This window comes from Amblyomma maculatum, chromosome 1 (genome assembly GCF_055883805.1).
Source record: "Amblyomma maculatum isolate TAMU_Amacu chromosome 1, ASM5588380v1, whole genome shotgun sequence".
NCBI lineage: Eukaryota > Metazoa > Arthropoda > Arachnida > Ixodida > Ixodidae > Amblyomma > Amblyomma maculatum.
The window spans coordinates 122877762-122896155 of record NC_139344.1 but is presented as its reverse complement, the minus strand read 5'-3'; the positions used below and the strand labels follow the sequence as shown (position 1 = coordinate 122896155).

Genomic DNA, 18394 nt, shown 5'->3' with positions numbered 1-18394 from the left:
AATGTAAAGCGTGCAAGGTCAAACAGTACAGACACTTCGAAGGACCAATGGACAAAAATAATTACCGAATGCTTGCACTTGGAACGTGAGAGAATTTTTTTTTTTTTTTACTTGCCAACGCGGCGAAGCGTCCTTTCTCTGGCGTTATCATAGCGCTGGGGACGTGGGAAGGTCCACGAATAAATAAGCGGCAGCTGCCGCAGGGTGGGCGTCCCGAGCAAGTGTTGAGACGCCGGTCACTTTTGTTGCTCTTTGTGGATATCGGAGGTCATGAGTAAAGTTTATGGGCCTTGCTACCCATGCGAATGGTAGCGAGACTATAGGGGGCTCGAAGTAAAAACAGGTAGAAAAATACTTTTTTTTTTTCTCCCGGAAGACAGTGAAAAATCCGCCAAACTTAGAATGAGGACAAGGTCAGTGCGGAGCACATGAATGAAGAGCAACAACATTGTTTCGATGCATCTATAAGCGTGCTAAATTTCCGCACAAATAAAGATGGATCGCTGAAAAGCATGTCCATCTAACGATTGCCAGACGCGACCGAGGGATGTTTACGTACGAAGGTACGGGAGCCGCCACCAAACAGCGCATGTGGGAGTTATCGCTTTCGCCAATGGCCAGTGAAAAGTTCAATATATCCCACTGTAAATCCATCCCAGTGCTGCAACATTCTTTTTTTTTTTTTTTTTTTTTTTTCAGCGGACAAACGAAAATCCTGCTTTTATCGGCACGGCTGCACTACTTTTGTCTGCGGAAAATCTTATTTAAATCTTTAGCATGCATTGTGCAAACATTCCTACAATTACTTCATAAGTTGCCTGTGGGAAATGCGCACTGAACCCAGATGTAGCCCTGCTATTAATTTTCACCTCTCCGCGGAAAAAAATAATAAACAGAGAGAAGCGAATACTTTTAAATGCCGTTAAAATATAGAACGTTGATGTCACTAATAATCACAGGCAATTAATTTAACTACTCCGCATTTCACATGTCAAGGACTCCATATGCCGTGACCTGAGTTGTGACCTAAATGTTAAGAAGTCACATAGGAATAAGGGCCCTACGTATTGGTTTTCCCCTCAAGCCCTACACCCCGTGCACAGCCCACTAACCATTTTGTTAGCCAGGTTCGCAAAGGATGTGTTTACGCTGACGTTAACAATATATGTCATCGTGAAAAAGTCGGCTGACTGTATAAGATACGTCGTTACGAGTAATTCGCTGAGCAGAAATGGATCGCTCATTTGCTTCTTTGAGCCAAGAAAAACAAAAAAGCTCTTGGGCGACGTATGCATGGGCAGGATCGCGTCGAGTGACGCAAGGCGCCGAAGAGTGACACTTGCATGCTGCTACTTTCACATGATGAACGAACTCTTTCGGCTTATGAACGGCGCAGAATACCACAAAACTATGCTCTTTCGAAGCGTACCATTATCCCGATAGTTTTTTTTTTTTTTTTTTTTTTTTTTTTTTTTTTTTTTTTTTTTTTGTCTGCTCAACACCGAGTGTGTTGCCACACCACAGATTCGAGTACACCGAGGTTAGACCACGCACGCCATAGGGCCTGCGTTTCTAATCACATCTATCGCATAGAAGGACGACCTCCTTGTGTTGACAGGTGCATCTTTGAAGACAATCCACAACGCATGCAGGACGCAGGGACGCGGGAATAGGACGTAAAGTGACCTCTTTCTGTTTTTTTTTTTTCTTGACGTCCGCATGTTTTGCTCGGTGCAAACTGCCAACTGTCTCGCAAATGGCGGTACCGAGCGTGCTCGATGCCAGAAACTGGCCTCCGTATCCCCATACATTTTATGTACATGCTTGCGCACCCTCTCCCTCTCCATTTCTTATCTATAGTTCAAGAGACTTATTTTACGGACAGTGGCTATCCCGTTCCGTTTCACGCACTCATTCCTACCAATTAGACATCACACACACACACACACGCCCATCGTCTTCTGTATCTTGTATCTTAATTTCGCATGTTAAGATGCAGCCGTATTGGAGATTTCAGACGATGAAGGATGTTCCTAAACTGTGACTTATCAGTTAGAAACAAAGTCGCGCATCTATTATAAGGCTGCAGCATATATGCTACGTGGAAGAGACCCTTGGAATAGAAAATGGCTTTAGCGTCAATAAAGGCAATGCATGCAGCGTCGCTTAGAATTGTGAAATATACTACTCTCTTGAATGCAGAACATCGAAGTGCACTAAACATGTGAAAGCGGCTAACATGTGCGCCGAGTTCATGCGTCTCACAAGAATGCTAAATTGGGCGAGTTGGTGCATTCGCATTTTAGGAAACGTAGCGCAAAGAAGACAAGGACAAAAAAGAAGCGCTCGTGTGTGTTTCCTTCTTTTTTGTCCTTGTCTTCTTTGCGCTACGTTTCCTAAAATGCGAATGCGTCTCCACTGATGTCAAACAGCCTGGAGTTTCGGCTGAGTGTATGGCTTTGGGCTTCGCTTTCGACAGATTCCAAACATGACAACTTCGCTGTTTGCCTTTGACAGACAAAGGGTCCCTGCTGTTGCATTTAGAGTTTCTCCGCATCATGTATAGATGGACATGAAATGTGTTTTAACGCCATCCGGTAACATCTGACCATGTCCCACCCTTTACGATTCAGAAGAGGAGAGCAGCAGGCTACAGAATCATCACTCGGGTAGACTCCTCTGCATTTTTTTTTTTTTCAGAACAAGCGGTTATCTCTTGTTTAAGTCTGCATTATACTAACTCGAAGGTTTGGTAAAGTGTAGGCAGCGCAGTGTTATTGAAAAAATCGGAACGCTTAGTCTTACTCCCCATTTAAGCACTGCATTGATTCGTCTATTAGTCGCACTTACGACCGCGAATGGATTTGTTTATTTGTTGTTGTTCTTTTTTTTTTTTTGAGGGGGGGGGGGGGCGACGTTCCTGGCTAAGAATAATTTCGCTAAGAATAACAAGAACAGAAGTACACGTGGTCGATAATTCATGGCAATGATAAAAGCGAGCGTTCACGTGTGCTGTGCACGTTCAGGGTGCGTCAGTTACGCCAAAGTTCAACCGAATCATTTAAATTGACTCCGCTCGTTTCGAACTCCACTTCCTCTGAAAAGTTCTTGATCCATTTCTGTGCTCCATTTAACAGGTTTATATTTTCACAAAGACTAGACTGTTTCAGAAGCAGTTGTAATGGCCAAAAGCGCGCGGGGCGATCGCTGTTCTGTCGACCACATGTCTAGAATCAGCACTCGTTCCAGCACCCACAGTCATTTCAGGTTTATGACTCAGTGGCTGTAACACGTCTGAGGAGATAAATTTATTGCAACAATATGAAACAATCTGTAGGCTGAAGGAAAAGATCAAAGCGTAAACAACAAGACGAGTTTGAAACGTTTATTGATAATTAAAAAAAAATTTGTCTCAGTCTCATACCCAGAATTTTTTGAAAATTCCTAGGAAAGAATCTTTATAACTATTTCACATGTATAGTGTAAAACTGCACCTCATTAACTAATACATGCGCGAATTCTCTCAAGGCTGGCTTGCAGCTTTTTGCTGTTTATTTTCGGAATCACCCCATCAGCTTTTTATTGCAGCTTTGATTAATTGTTGTGAGCGCAGGACGAAATAAAGAAGCAAAATTTTGCTAATCGTCCTAATTCTAGACCTTTCTATCAATATGTTCATTAGAGGTATCTTACAATATTCAACAGCCGCCTCGTAATTGTTTTCAAGTGCGCAGCCAATTGCTTTTCTATGGCAGTTTCAACTACGCATCGAAAGTTTAGGCCATTCCCATCAACATGTGCATAACAGCATCTTACAATGCTGTTCTTTCCTTGTAAACCCACCTGGAGGCGCTTTTGTTCTTGATTTTGTTCTTGTTTTGGTTCCCCCTATCACATCTGGTTCTCAATCCCCTTCAAACGGGTTATTTTGCAATCTGGCACCTTTAGAAGAAAATTGGCAACTTGATAGATTCTCCTTGGAGGTACCCCATACCTAACGTCACCCCCTTTCCTCTTCCCGCGCTTACAAGTTATAGCTTGCGAAAAAAAAATAACGCCTGCTTTTCAGCCGCGAAGAGTGCTTCAAGGGACAAAATATTTTCCGTACTTTTACCGCTTAGCTGATTCTTCGTTTATTTGTTAATGTTCGTTCGTTTGTTTGTTTGTTTGTTTGTTTGTTTGTTTGTTTGTTTGTTTGTTTGTTTGTTTGTTTGTTTGTTTGTTTGTTTGTTTGTTTGTTTGTTTGTTTGTTTGTTTGTTTGTTTGTTTGTTTGTTTGTTTGTTTGTTTGTTTGTTTGTTTGTTTGTTTGTTTGTTTGTTTGTTTGTTTGTTTGTTTGTTTGTTTGTTTGTTTGTTTGTTTGTTTGTTTGTTTGTTTGTTTGTTTGTTTGTTTGTTTGTTTGTTTGTTTGTTTGTTTGTTTGTTTGTTTGTTTGTTTGTTTGTTTGTTTGTTTGTTTGTTTGTTTGTTTGTTTGTTTGTTTGTTTGTTTGTTTGTTTGTTTGTTTGTTTGTTACGCCTCACATATTTGTAACGCGGTTCATTCAGGAAGGGCTCCTTATGAACACTAAAAGTTCAAAATTGAATGCAGGCTATGTCAATATAGAAGACGATGGTCCGCATTGAAATATGACAAACATAAGAAAACTGAAAGCAATAAGAAAACAAAAAAACAGGCGTGTAACAGGTCATGAGAAGGCGGCATTTAGAGCTTTTTTATTTTATTTGAAATAAATTACTATTAAGTCCTTCCCCTCGACAATCTACACGTGATTCGCTGTTTTGACAACGAAGCTTCCGTTTCCTTTGTAACCTTTTGTGCTTCCGTGATATGCAATAAGACATGTTTATTTTTCTCTTCCGCCTTTATTTGCTGTCTCAGTAAGTATCCACGCTGATATCATATCATTAAATGAAGCCTAGACTGTGCAGCCAAGCATCAAAACAGTACCAGAAAAATTAAACGACATCTGAACTCTTAGCAGAAAAGTAGCTCTCAAGTTGCAGGATGACTAATTTTTTAAACACATTACCTGTGTAAGCAAATTTCTTTTTTATTATTATTATTTTGCGAGAAGCGTTTCCCACATTTCGAGTGCATTAATGCCAGGAAATGGATAAGTTTATTCACGCGTGCTGGATACCGTTTTCAACATGATCATTAAGAATATGCAAGAAGAGGAATATTTAATTAATTAATCAGATAATTATATATCAGCTCGCACTGTGAGAAGTTGTCAAGATCAAAGTGACAGAAGTTTGGTTGAAGTCCAAAGACCCACTTCGCATCCATAACTACTGTATCGCGAGTAGAGAAGATTAAGACGATTGAAAAAATAAACAAATTGTTTATCCGGACAAAGAATTTTTGACTAGAAGTTAACAAAATAAAGTGAGGAAAGCTACTACAGCGACCAACAGTCGGGGGAATGGGCCAGGGAGATACCCCTAACCTTCCCTGGGAAGTAGCAAGGGGGTGGGATTAAGGAAAGGGGCCGATGGGTTGATGGAAATGGGTTATGGGACTGGTAAGAATTTGGTACAGCGAAGGAATTGGCCAAATGACTCATCTAATTTAGTCGAGTTCCCTTTCGGGCCTCCTTAATGAGCGGCCTTAGGTTGAATGTGCGGCCTGCGCCTCCAAGCGCATTGGAACCACCGCAAGGCGTTTTCCGGTTCTCCGACCCCTGAGACAGGCCCACTAACGTGAGGCCGCTTTCGAGATTCCCTGTCCTCCAAGTCAGGTTCCCCGACCTCGACCCTACTCAAGATACTAGAGCGACAGATTTCGCCGTCGTGGGTAGCTTTCATCAAGTAGTTACGAGTGCGGACTCCGACGCAAACTGGTTGCTACTCTTCCCCGATTATCACAACGACATAGTATACGAGATGGTTGGTATGGTGGAGCAATCCTGAAAGTCCCATCCCTGCTATGCAGTGATGTTCACGGTTACTCATGGTGCTAGCTACAAAGGTTACACCTCAAGGAAATAGAGTAACACTGGCATATTCCGTCGGACTACTAACCGCCCCCTAGGTCGGTGCTTCAACGCCGTTCCCGCACTCCTACTTGTGGCGGTTGCGTTCGGAGAAGTACTGAGCGCTTGAGCACCTTTCCTTGCTACTACTACCTTCCGGATCCCTTTCAGAGTGGTACTCAAAGCCTTAACGCCTTTCCGTACTTGGTGTTTGCGCCGTTCCTGACACCTTCGTGGACCAGCCCCATTCAAAGTTTTCTTGGGGCTTTAGAACCTTTCCACCCTCCTACTAGTTTATGATACCCTTACAGCGTGGTATACTGAAAGTGACATTTGGGTGTAATCAGCTCGACATGAGACTAACTGGCTCCAGAATGAGTCATAAGGTCGAAGATGTAGCGGATCAGCCGGGCAGCGTACATTCTTCCGAAGCACAACGTAGTTGACGCGGACAGCGGAATAGCGAAATCTCCGCATTCAACTTATGTTGTTGAATGGGAGGGGTTTACCACGCGTCGTGCACACACCACGCAAGTTATTTTTACAAGCTGCTACAAAATAATACCAGATATGGGTGCCAGTCAGGTAGTGCGCGCTGACTAGCTTAAGACACTAGAATTCGCATTACGATGGAACGCGCCTATTTCTAAAGACATTGTATGAAATTATGAAATCCTATATATAGCCTTCAGAGTTAGTAGCGTGGTTCCTTTTCGCTCTTGAAGTCTTCCCAACTACTTCTGAAGACCATGTTTAGCCACTCGTAAGACACGGCTACACACTGGGTAGTCAAGTGGCTAATCTTGTTCAAGGAGTTTCCTAAAGAAGAATAAAATTAATTGAGAATGTCGTTCAGCCTTGATTGTTTCGGAGGCATATCAAACTGCACCGCAACGCATAAACTTTACAAAAGACTGCCGTATTTTGTTTATTCAAAAAACTAAGAACTGTAAGATATCTCATCTCGATGAATAGTGCAGAGTTTTTAAAAATAAACTCCAACTTAGTTGCGTAGAATCCCAACATTTACTCATCAAAACTTATGAGCAGGAAGTTCCTGTCCTGCTATTCAAAAATGATCTTCGGGCAATTAAACTCCGCTTTTGTCATGTAATCGCGGCGCTTGCAGTCGAGGACACAGAGCGCAGTCGCGTTTGTGCTCTCTCAGCGTGCTCGCCTGCGACCGCTGTGATTCTAAGATGAATGACAGAAACCAACTAGCCCAGCAACTTACTTTTCTCGACTTCGCTTTGTTGGGCCACCTTGTTTATGCTCTAATGACGCACATGTGGTATTGTTTATTATTTTTCTATGTATAAGTGAAGGGCAAAAATCCTTGAGCATTGGGCGTTTCGAGTTAGCAGAAAACTTCGTTTGACGAAAGACTTGTAGTGCACACCGACCCAAAAATGTTTATCAAGCTTCAGAGATGAGCCAGAGTGTGGATTTCATGGTCTAGGGAAGAACCTTATATGAGGAAGAGAAAGAACAATCAGTGTGGCGCACCGCATAAGGTTGTATACATGGAAATCAAGTTGACAGGAGATATGATTCTGTCCTACGATAAACCTCTGAACGCTTCCCTCTGCTGATGAGTTTCACAATAGGGGACAATAGGGGCAACTACTCAAAACATTGTGGCAGTGATCGACTGCCGCTAGCAGGGGTCCATCGCTTCGGTTATTATATCCTCCTACCATATCGCAATAGCGAAACGCTGGGCGTATTTCTTGGTGTGGCCTCTATCGAGTAGTTGCAGTTGCTCACAATACACTAAAAGTGAATACATTAAGTGTTCAATCAAGTCTAAAGAATATTATTTGGAAGCGAAGAAATAAATTTTTTCGAGAAATTTGTCTTCTGTAAACTGCGCACGGCGGATATACATAGCAAAATACTGAAAATGGTGACCTTATAAAGCCTCCCGTTCTGAAAACGGCGATTACCTTCCAGTATTTCCTTTTTTGCTTATTTTTCGAGCTGAGCTCTCATCATGCGATTTTTTATGACGTGGCCACAAAGAATTTTTTTTTTAATTAAGCGCCTTTAAATAAAGTAGAAAAACGTTTTCTTTTTTTTTTTTAAACAGCTTAAATTTCGGCACGTCAGAAATGCATTGCGCTTTGTAATCCATGCCTCTTACACAGAGCCTCCGCAGCAATTGGGGCTATTCAGGTTTCCTAATCTCTCAAAGAAGCCGATATACAGAGGCATTCTTGAGCTTAGATAGCCCACGAGCAACAGCAGCAGGTAAATACTTCGGAGAATCATGCTTATCACTTTCTTCATACCTTGCATGTAGTTCAGCCACACTGCCTAATTGTAGTGGCTGCCATTAGGCACTGCTTCAAGTTTTTAGCATTCAAGAATAGGCGCCGGAATCCATGACCTAGCTGAGTCATACGACCTCAGAAGTACTTTTCCTTTTCGTTCAGCGGCCACCGCAGAGCTTTTCTTTTCGTATATCCTCACTGCCGCATTGTTTTCCTTGCATACAGTACGGTGCCGTTTCGGAAGCGTTGCTTCAAATGTACAAATGTAGCAGCTTTTGTGCGTCATGGAATGCGGTAACAACGTCCTCATCCGTTTTCACCCTTTCACTACCAGGAGTCTCCCTTGGGCGTGGATTACCACCGGTAGGGTAAAACGGTGTCACCAAACACGCCGTGGGGATGGAGTTTTAGCGGAGATTTGGAAGCAGAGAAGGTCACGAATGTGGCCGACGACAGCCCGAATCGATGACTAACGGGCTTCCACGCGTGCATCTGACATTTCTCTTCCACTTGAAATGGCCCCGAAGCATCTGTCCGAGGCAGTTTGAAAAATAGACTCCCACAACTCCCAAGTTTCCCGCCGGCTGAACCCATGAGTCCAAGACAAAGAACGCCACCGAAGCTCGGATCCATACACAAATCGAACAAAGGCGAAAAATAAATCAATGAGAGATGTGAACTATTTTACCGGTCGGAATCTCTTGTAATGCGGTAAAGATATGCGGTTTATAAAAAAAATAATAAAATGTCCCGCATTCCTATGTTCTGAATTTGAAACATTTCAGCGATGTGCTGGCTACATTTTGCATTGGGCCAACGTGTAAAATAAAGCAAGTTCACGCAGAATGACCTTCGCACAGAAACTTGCTAGAACATGGAAATGGGATTCCAGGCGTCAGGGCGACGACTGCGGCAGAGGTTTTTTTGTTTCTCCTCACTTAAGGTCCTGCCTCTACTGGCACGAAGGTTGGTACTCGAAAGTAGCCATAAATAATTTCTAAATATAAATGTTTCTACGCATTACCTCTCCATGTGAACCGCAATACATTCCATAGCCTAGCTGTTCAAGCAATTGCAGTTGTTGCAATGCTCTACATTGCGCACTCAAAGTCTTGAGAAACGATTTTATCGAGATTATTTTGAGCATGCCTGCGATTGCTGTTCTTTCACAGCACTTTATTTTTGCAGACGGGTTAGTCGCAGTAAAGAATGCCAGCAAAAATAGGCTCAGTTAAGAAGTGCTAGGTCTTTCATTTGGGTTACATTAGCTTCTATATTTCTTTTCCAAAAATGTATACGATTTTCAACAATGTGACCAGTTTCGTCTAGCTTTCTGTACCGTACTTCCGACATGGATTAGTGAAAGCTTTCGCAGAACCCGCATTCCACGTTATCTTTCTTCTGTATGTTAATTTTCTGTATAGCGACGTTCCTTTTCAAAAGCCCTGAATCTGAAGGTTATACGTGTTTCCCTGAGTTAAACCCGAAGCGCCTAAATTACGACATGAATGCTCGTCTTTTGTTTATTTATTTATTTATTTTTGAAACAATAAACGTACTCTGAAGGTCGAGGCTAAATACGACCTGCGTAATAAAAAAGACGACATCGCTTTTTTGCTAAACTTTTATCAACAAATAACTGGCTAAGTCGCGTTTGTCGTCAAGCTCAACTTATGGTTGCGCAACTTTTCAAAATCGGCTAGATGACTCGGGCACGTCCTCGGTTCGAAATCTTTACTGTCGTTAGCATTATCTTCCCCCCAAACTGAGAAGATATGGTAATGAAAAATATCACTCGTTAAATATTTGGCTTTGGTTCATATTTAAGAAAAACAAACAAGGATGCTGTAAACCCTCTATGGTGCAAATTATTGTTAAAATTTGTCTTCTTTTTTTTTTTTTTTAGAATTATCAGCCATTAATCACGTACACCAAGGCTATAGATTCTAAAATATAGAATTCACAAACATATAACAACAAAGCTCTGTGGTGTCTGGATAGAATTAGAAAGAAAAGGGGTGACGCAGCCCACCGCCCGCAAACAATCCTGCGTCGTTTCCTCTTTTTTATTTTTTTTTTCCTTATCTCATTTTCGCAAAGCAACCGACCGGAAACTCCTGCTCGTTGACTCTGCATTTCTGTGTGCCTTCCGTCAAAGAGCAGATTATACTGCTGCAGGAAGCTGCGTTCGCTCAATAATGACATTTACTTGTGTGTCTATGCCTTGTGATGAGTTCCTTCTTCATACACATTCGTTGTGCAATCCTTGTGGCGTCATCTATTTGATATGCAGTGAAAGAAGTGTAGCGAAGGGCTGCGGGCTTTCATTTTGTTCAAGATAAGGCGACGTATAGGAATAAACAGGCATATTTACCTTAGCGTGGTGGGGAAAACTGATGCCTCCTGACAGGCGACATTAATCGTAACTAACATTCATGCTGGAAGAGCGCATTGACATGCTGCAACTTCATTTTAAAGGATGCAAAAAAATGAGGTGGCATGCGCCTCACCCTATCTTCACGGGGAACGTGTGAAACGCTGCGTCGCTCTGTTGTTATGGGCGCATTGAAAGACGACTGATTGTGATCTGAATAAAATATATATACGTATTGGGAGAACAAAAAAAAAGAATAGAGGCGCCGATTGCTGTAAATATCGTAGCATTACGTCAAGCTTGTAAAGCCTTTGGTCGTAGGTGTCTTCTATTTCGTTAATTATTTCAAAAGTCATGTGTTAGCTCGTCGTCGTGGCAAACGAAAGCAACAAGACGGGTTGATGAAGTCGAACCTTGCTTCCGCTTTGAGTGTTTGTAATAAATTGGCGCTTTCGCGGATCTCGGTTAGAATTCTGCATCATCCACTTGCGAGAATGAATCCCACGCATTAAGACACCTTTTGGTCTCGTTACCCCTCCTCCGCTGTATTGACGATGTACCACCCCTTCTAGAGTGAGGAACAGACGCAATGCCGCTTGAGTAGGTTATGTAGGTCAAATATGAATCAGAGAATATTTTCCCCTCTGTAGAGCAATACACCATTCCTGTTGTCTGCTCTTCAATATTTGTTACGTTTTCATCACCACTCACTCATCGCACTCCCCGATTTTCGGCACGCCGTATTAAAGAAAACCATGTCTATTTTTTTTTTTTTTTTTTTTTGTCGGCTCCGGCAATGCCGCATGCTGCCAAATGTCATGGACGAAACGTTCCTTACTTGTCTCGGATTTGCGCTAAACAGCAAATAATCACATCAAAATTTGCTCTGTTTCGGCGAAATATCTTAATGTAAAAAGCCAGTGTTCGCAGTGAAAATTTATTCGAACTATAGTTTAAGAAATCTTTCTACTTTCCAGTGCGCTAGGTAGTCCCCGTTTGGATTTCTCGCCACCGCGGTTTCGTGATCTGGACGCTGTATTATCATCCTCGAATATGTTTTTTTTTTTATTTTTTATTCACCGTTTCTTTCCGACTAATCGCGTGATATTTTTTTTTTTTTTTTTGCCAGCATTGGCGTCATTGTTTTTTGGTAGTCGGCTTAGCGTACACCAGCAGAGTAACAAAAGTAGAAAGAAAAATAGAAAAGTAGTAGTAGTTTTGGGGCCACTGGGGCTCAAAACGCATGCATTGAAACCCCGCTTGCAGGTAATAATCGGCCTCGTAGTAGCTGCCAGTTCCTATACGGCCTTATCCCTTCGTTGTTATGCCTCCTTGCTAAGTAAGAGTACTATCCTGAGGTGGTAATTTACTAATCAGCGATAGCTTTTAAACTGGAGAACATCAGGCATCCTACAAGGAGCACATTGACTCCCTCGCTAGACACATGTCAGCGCTGCTCGAAACCAGCTAAATTTTAACAGACCTCTTTAAATGCCAATGATGGCTGCAGTATTTCATTTTACCGGTCTGCGGGAAAAAAAAAAAAAAAAAACTGACTTCGGTGGTACTTCCATCTTTCATTAGTATGACATATCGAGAGAGCTATTCTCGTACCACCAGACCGACTATTTTTCTTACGTTATGGCTATTTATGGCCCTATCTGGCCTCTCTTATTCCTTCCGTAATGTGCTCCGTCCATCGGGGGCTGTGTTGTTTCTTTGGCTCTCCAAAAAAGCAATCATTGTTTACGTTGTTACCATAAGAACGAACAAAGTTCCTTCGCTCTTGTTATCTCGCCAAACGAGCTGCTTCATTTGCCTGGCCATTGTTTGCGCAGCAACGTCTCTTCCTTGCCCCTAACAATGTCTCCAGGGCGTTTACTCATCGGCCTCATATGGAGATCTCAAAAACAGCGAATGGCTTACAAATGTACGTGCAAAATTTCAATTAGATAACAGCGCCTGGAAAGGGATTTTTTGTTTGTTCTGGTTCGGCACTGCATACCTAACGGCGTACCGGATATTTCAATGCACATTTAGAAAAATGTCCGACTAGCAGGTTGATCCAGAAAGAAACTATAATCCGTGTGAAAGCAAACTAATTGAAAAGCATTCAAATTACCTACGGCGAAGAAAGGGTAGAACGATTCGATCCGTGACCGCATAAAATAAAGCGAACAAGGACTAAAGGGCGACGTTAGCCCACTAGGCAACGTTCCGAAAGGAGAATTTATTTTCGTCTGGAATCGTAAAACAAGTCCGCTAGAGGCAGGACGTAGGCACCATCTCAAACCTCAATCATGATTCCAGTTACTTAGCTGATCAGACTTTTTGTGTGTGTGTGAGCACAGACCTACTGAGTTTTAAATGAGAGAGTGACAGCCACGTAGAATATGACGCCATACAATTTATTTATTTATTTATTTATTTATTTATTTATTTATTTATTTATTTATTTATTTATTTATTTATTTATTTATTTATTTATTTATTTATTTATTTATTTATTTATTTATTTATTTATTTATTTATTTATTTATTTTACATACGTTCAATCGCCAAAGCATTTAAGAGGGGATGGGAATACATTGATCGTAGAAATAAAATGAATACGCGGTGACACCTGCTCGAACAGCGAGCATTTGATACAGAGCCTATTAGATAAATCATTATTATTAACGACATTACAACAATTTTTAATTTGTTTGTTAGTTTGTTTTGAAGGTTAGTCTGTTTTGTTTTGTTTGTTGGGTTTAACGTCCCAAAGCGACTCAGGTTATGAGAGACGCCGTAGAGGATCTTGAGGTAACAGCGCGGGTAGTGGACGGGAGCACAAGATTAGAAGACACAACGAGCGCTGTTGTTTTCTTCACAGCACTCGTTGTGTCGTCTTCTAATCTTGTGCTCCCGTCCACGTTCCGCGCTGTTACCTCAAGATGCATAACCAACATGCCCAAGCTGCTGTTCTAGCCGTAGAGGAGGCCGCCGGAAGAAGGACGTGCGTCTTTCTCTCCCTCTTCTTTTCCTTTCTTCTCTATTTTCTCTTCTGTCCGCACGAGGCAGCGGACAGTTGTTGCAACTGAAGGAAGAAGGGAAAGAAAATGCACGGGCCTGCTACTGGCTCTGTAGCTGAGCCACCTAAGAGAAAATATAGAAGAAAGAAAAAGAGAGAGAGAGAGAAAGACGCGCGTCGTAACAGCCATCATTTTCACCACCTGGGGCTCTTTAACGTACACTGGCATCGCACAGAACACGGACGCCTTGCTTTTCGCCTGCGTCGAAAAGCTGCCGCCGAGGCCTGGATTCGATCCCGCATTCATGCAAAAAGTGGTCGAGCGCCGTAACCACTACGCCACCCCGGCGGCTGATTTTCAAAGAAATAATAATAAACCATTCAAAAAGACGTTATTATACAGAAAACAGTTCTTTAAAGTTGTTCTTGTTTTAGCTTGTTCTCTAAACTGTGAAGCACGAGGAAATGTGGGACTTTCGCAAAAAACCGAAACAGTGCATGCGGTGCACTCGAGGCCTAATAAAAACGTGACGTCTGCTGGGAATGCACTGGAACGCTGACGACTCCCAATTCGAACTGTTTGCGCTATTTTACCTTGTTATGAACCCTCACTTGTCTCGCCGCTCTCGAAAACAGCGACTACATAGTTGGGAATGGCTGTCTTTTCTCTTGCGCCGGAGAGTCACTTTTATATGCTCTCATTTTATTGCTTGTGGATACGCGTAAGCCACTTATAAGATCATTTTGCTGCCGCTCAGCGAACGAAACATTCAGCGTATTGCATTTTACTTTCATCAGCTTCGCCTGTGGTCCGAGCAGAGCAACAATGAAGCAAACGTTATTACAACTGTATTTCAGTTGTACATTTTGCGACTCAGAAACTGAGCACATATATGACTCAGTAACGTGCCTTCTGCAGGTTACTGACCACGACGATTATTCGCAAAAACGATTAAACAACGATTATTCGTTGCTGACCAATTGACCACGACGATGTATTCGTAAAAAACAGTCTAACGGGACTCACTGGCTTTGCTTTCTGTCCGCATCCCCAGCTGTCTTTCGAGGCACCATTTTGCTGCTTGCGATATCGACCAGACCCAGCCCACGACGATCGTCGGTTCCCAAACCGGCACGAAAGGGAACTGCGCTGTTTCATTTTTACGTGTGTTTTTTTTTTTTTTTTTTTTTGTTGTTGTTGTTTTTTTCTTTTCAAATGATTCATCGTTTTGTGATCAGATAAAACGACAAAACCGAAAAACGTGGACTGCTACGTTTGTTCGCCTTTTGTCGTTGGCACCACTTTCCTTGGTGCAGAATTAAACGAAATGACAAATAACGTAAAGAATAAAACGCACAGATACCTAGGCACGAATGAAGATGACTAGCTTAGAGGCACAATCAACCAAATAGTGATTATCTGTGGTTCATTGAAACACGGCATATGGGGGCGCAAAACGCAGCAGCCTAACGTCTTCGCAGTGAGCGATGAAAGGAAAATTACTTTGGCACTATAAGCACGCTTCAGCTCAGCCGTTAGTCTCGAGCATAAGATTTTCAGCAGACAGAGAAATGTTTAAGCGACGAAGGTCTCCTTTGTGGGCGGGAATAAATTTTCTATATGTTCAAATCCTTGGGGAGAATTCAATATATAAAATGCACATTAGAAGCAGCAAACCGACAGTCATGTCCATTCTCGTCTTACGGGGTCCCACTTAGGTATTAGGAATCGGTGGGAAAAGTTAATGGCCTCAAGTGCTCTGAAATTGATCAGCCAGATTTGCACGACATCGTGGGCCATCGAACTTGGGAAGCTCATGTCCGTCGCTTGGAAAGAGCGAATTGTCAACACGGAAAGTATAGCGTCGACTATTCCACAATATAGCGCTGGCCTCCTGGAGCATCGAACTGTACTTTGGTGGAAATACTCGTGCTAGAAAGCTCCTGCCTGTCAGGCCAAGGACCGACCTCTGTTTTCAATTGTGTTGCGGTCAGCATGATGCTTCAAAGCCCTCAGTAGACCAGACAAGCTGAAAGACAATGGCAGGTTTTGCGCATGTATAAAAAGAGGAGTTATATGTTTGCAAGCATACTACTGAACAGCAATAGTTTTCTACTTTAAAGGCGCTGACAAACAAGATACAACACGAAAGGAGACGATAGGGCGAATCGCTTCTTTTTGTCGTCTCCCTCGATGTTCCCTTCTGTTTGCTAGCGCTTTTAAAGTTTGTTTTCTTTTGTGGTTTCTTAGCGAGCAGTAATCAACAAGGTCAACAGCAAGGTCTCTCAGTGAACATTTAGGTTTTAGTGAGTTGCACTCTTGGTATAATATCAACTGTCTTTCGTGTTAGTGTTAACGAAGACAAGTGTGGCGCAGTAATCAAAGTAACTCGCTCTTAGGACTGGTTCGTTACATAGCGGAGTTCGTGTCCTGAGTGGTTGGGAAGCCACCATGCCTGTAAAGGTATTTGTGAATGCAGTCCTTGCTTCTTAGTCTTGTTAACAGACAGAAGAAAAAGTATTTACTTGCCATTTCCAAGGCGATGTTGTTGGCAAGTTTCAATTGCGTTCGCCCGAACTCAGCAGGCTAAACAAAATGTTTCGGGTCACATATTCGATACGTAGAGGAGAAGGGTGAGCTATAAAGAAACTGATTCTTGATCAGATTTTGGGGCAAATTTTCTTTGCTAGATCTGGCTAAACTCGGGATCTTCCCGAGCTCTGGCGACGCCTTCAGATGAATGAACCTACAGCAACAAGGCCTGAAATTCGACCCTCGGCGAGCCTTCGAGTTTCATTCGTTTAGCTGGAGTCATTCTGCGCTTACTATTCTTCAGGCGTTGTTTCGTGAGATTCGTGGTCAATCGACAAAGTACGACTCAGGTGATCACATTCTTGGTGCATTCTTTACCTTCCTTACCGGTCCACCGAGTGCATTACTTGCGCAAATAAATTGTAGCAGAAATGCTTTAGCGCATAATTATTAGGCGCTTTGTGGTAAAAAACAAAAAGACAAAAACAGAATGTCTACTCGAGCGAAGGCAGGCAGAGGCAATGGCATAGCAGCGCCTCTAGTTGCATATCATCGAACGTGATTCCTCGTGTGTTTGCCAGCGGCCCTATTGAGTTAAGACACCGTGCGCATTCTGTGTACATTGCATGTTTCTGCAGACCATATCGAGTGTTAAACCATGACATGATCTCCATAGCTAGTCTCTAAACAGTTGTCAGACGTTTGAATCTTGCATATTCGCTTTCTCGTGTTGACTTTCACCACACAAGGAAGACCTCAGAGGTCCGATAGCGGATTAATTGCTCGAGCTGTTCAGTTCTTTACCCGTTTCACGATCATACCACCGACAATGGTCCCTGATTGTGCGATCGGTAGCTCCGCTGACAGGTGTGGTGACGTCCGGGACATTCTCGCGCTTTTGTTGTTTGTTGTAGGTTGTTAATTTTTTTTTTTTAATGTAAGTACAGGTGTACTATTTGGTCTACTGCCTAGAATATTTTCTACATTCGGCTACTGCAATAAATGCCTAAATGCAAGTAAATGCGGACAAATTGCTTTTTACCTGGCTGCAATCGCGGCTACGCGTCCTGAAAAGAAGAGGTATCATCTTCAGCGCTCCCAAGCACAGAACTAGCCATGAAACGTAGCGAAAAGCCATTTCCCGCAGCAACCATGCTATCCAGTTCATCCATTATGTGCACGAAATGCATTTCGAGTGTGGTCATGGCAGCACAGGTACTTTTACGAAAACAAGCTGCATAGCCTGTTGGGCGCACCGACGTAATACTTCCAAGCATCGTGTTTCACTAGCATGCGAGATGACACAGGAAATATAACGGCGGATCTTCTGAATAACTATGTTGCATTGAAGGCGCCACAGTTCAGCTAACCAAAAGGATCTGGCAGCAGCAAACTGCGCATTTTGGGAAAGCTCACGAAGCTGATTTTGCTGTTTTTACACGAATGAAATGCGAAAGACGATCTTGGTTCTAACAACCGACCATCAAGCGATGAAATGAAGGCCCATATTCCGAGGTTTCCTGTGGGCTTCAAATGTCCAGCAGCACGCGGTAACGCAAAACCGACCAGCTCCGGAGCAGCTTGCCGAAGGCGTGTGCACGCTGATAGTGGATACAGCCCAAGCTTGAAAACGAAACGCATGTAGTTTGGTTTGTGGTTCTGTGTTTTGTTTATAGCTTTTCTCTGTTTTCAGTTTTGTTTTCAGTATTCTAGCATAGACGAATGTCACATTCCATACACGAGATCACTGACCTGCTCATATGTTTGACATTACATGTGCTACTTACAATAACAATTGGAAATTGCTTCAACAGGGTTTCCTCTAGTCATTATATCCAGTATAAATTTCAGTAGTCCCTTATTACATCCGTCAGATTTTTCCGTAACACGAGGCCTGTGAGAGCTGAAGCAGAGCACAGTCTGTAAATGTTCGCAGCTGTGTATCGTTATCTATGTCTGCATGCATATCGCACGGCCCTCACTTGAGTAATCTCAGTAATTAATAAACCATATTTTTCCTGAACCTAGAATTTGCATTCGAATGCATCCAAGCTCCGAGAAGAAGGCTGATAGCAACATCAATTAGGCGGTCACTCATAGTGCCTCGAATCTGATTATAGCCCGCAGGCAGAAAGTGCTAAAAGAGACTCCCCATCAACAATAAGAGCTGTTTCAAGCAAGCGAACGTAACATGTGCTTCAAAATCAAGCGCCTGTGTCAGGCGCG

General features: G+C 42.6%; 1 long non-coding RNA gene across 1 annotated transcript in view; it reads right to left on the bottom strand.

The window, feature by feature from the left end:
- Window positions 1-14756, bottom strand: part of LOC146203836 (uncharacterized) — a 106880-nt gene extending 92124 nt beyond the window's left edge. The window contains exon 1 of the long non-coding RNA XR_014702452.1: window positions 14663-14756. This is a non-coding gene — a long non-coding RNA (uncharacterized LOC146203836). The remainder of the gene's footprint in view (window positions 1-14662) is intronic.
- Between the last annotated feature and the right edge of the window lie 3638 nt (window positions 14757-18394).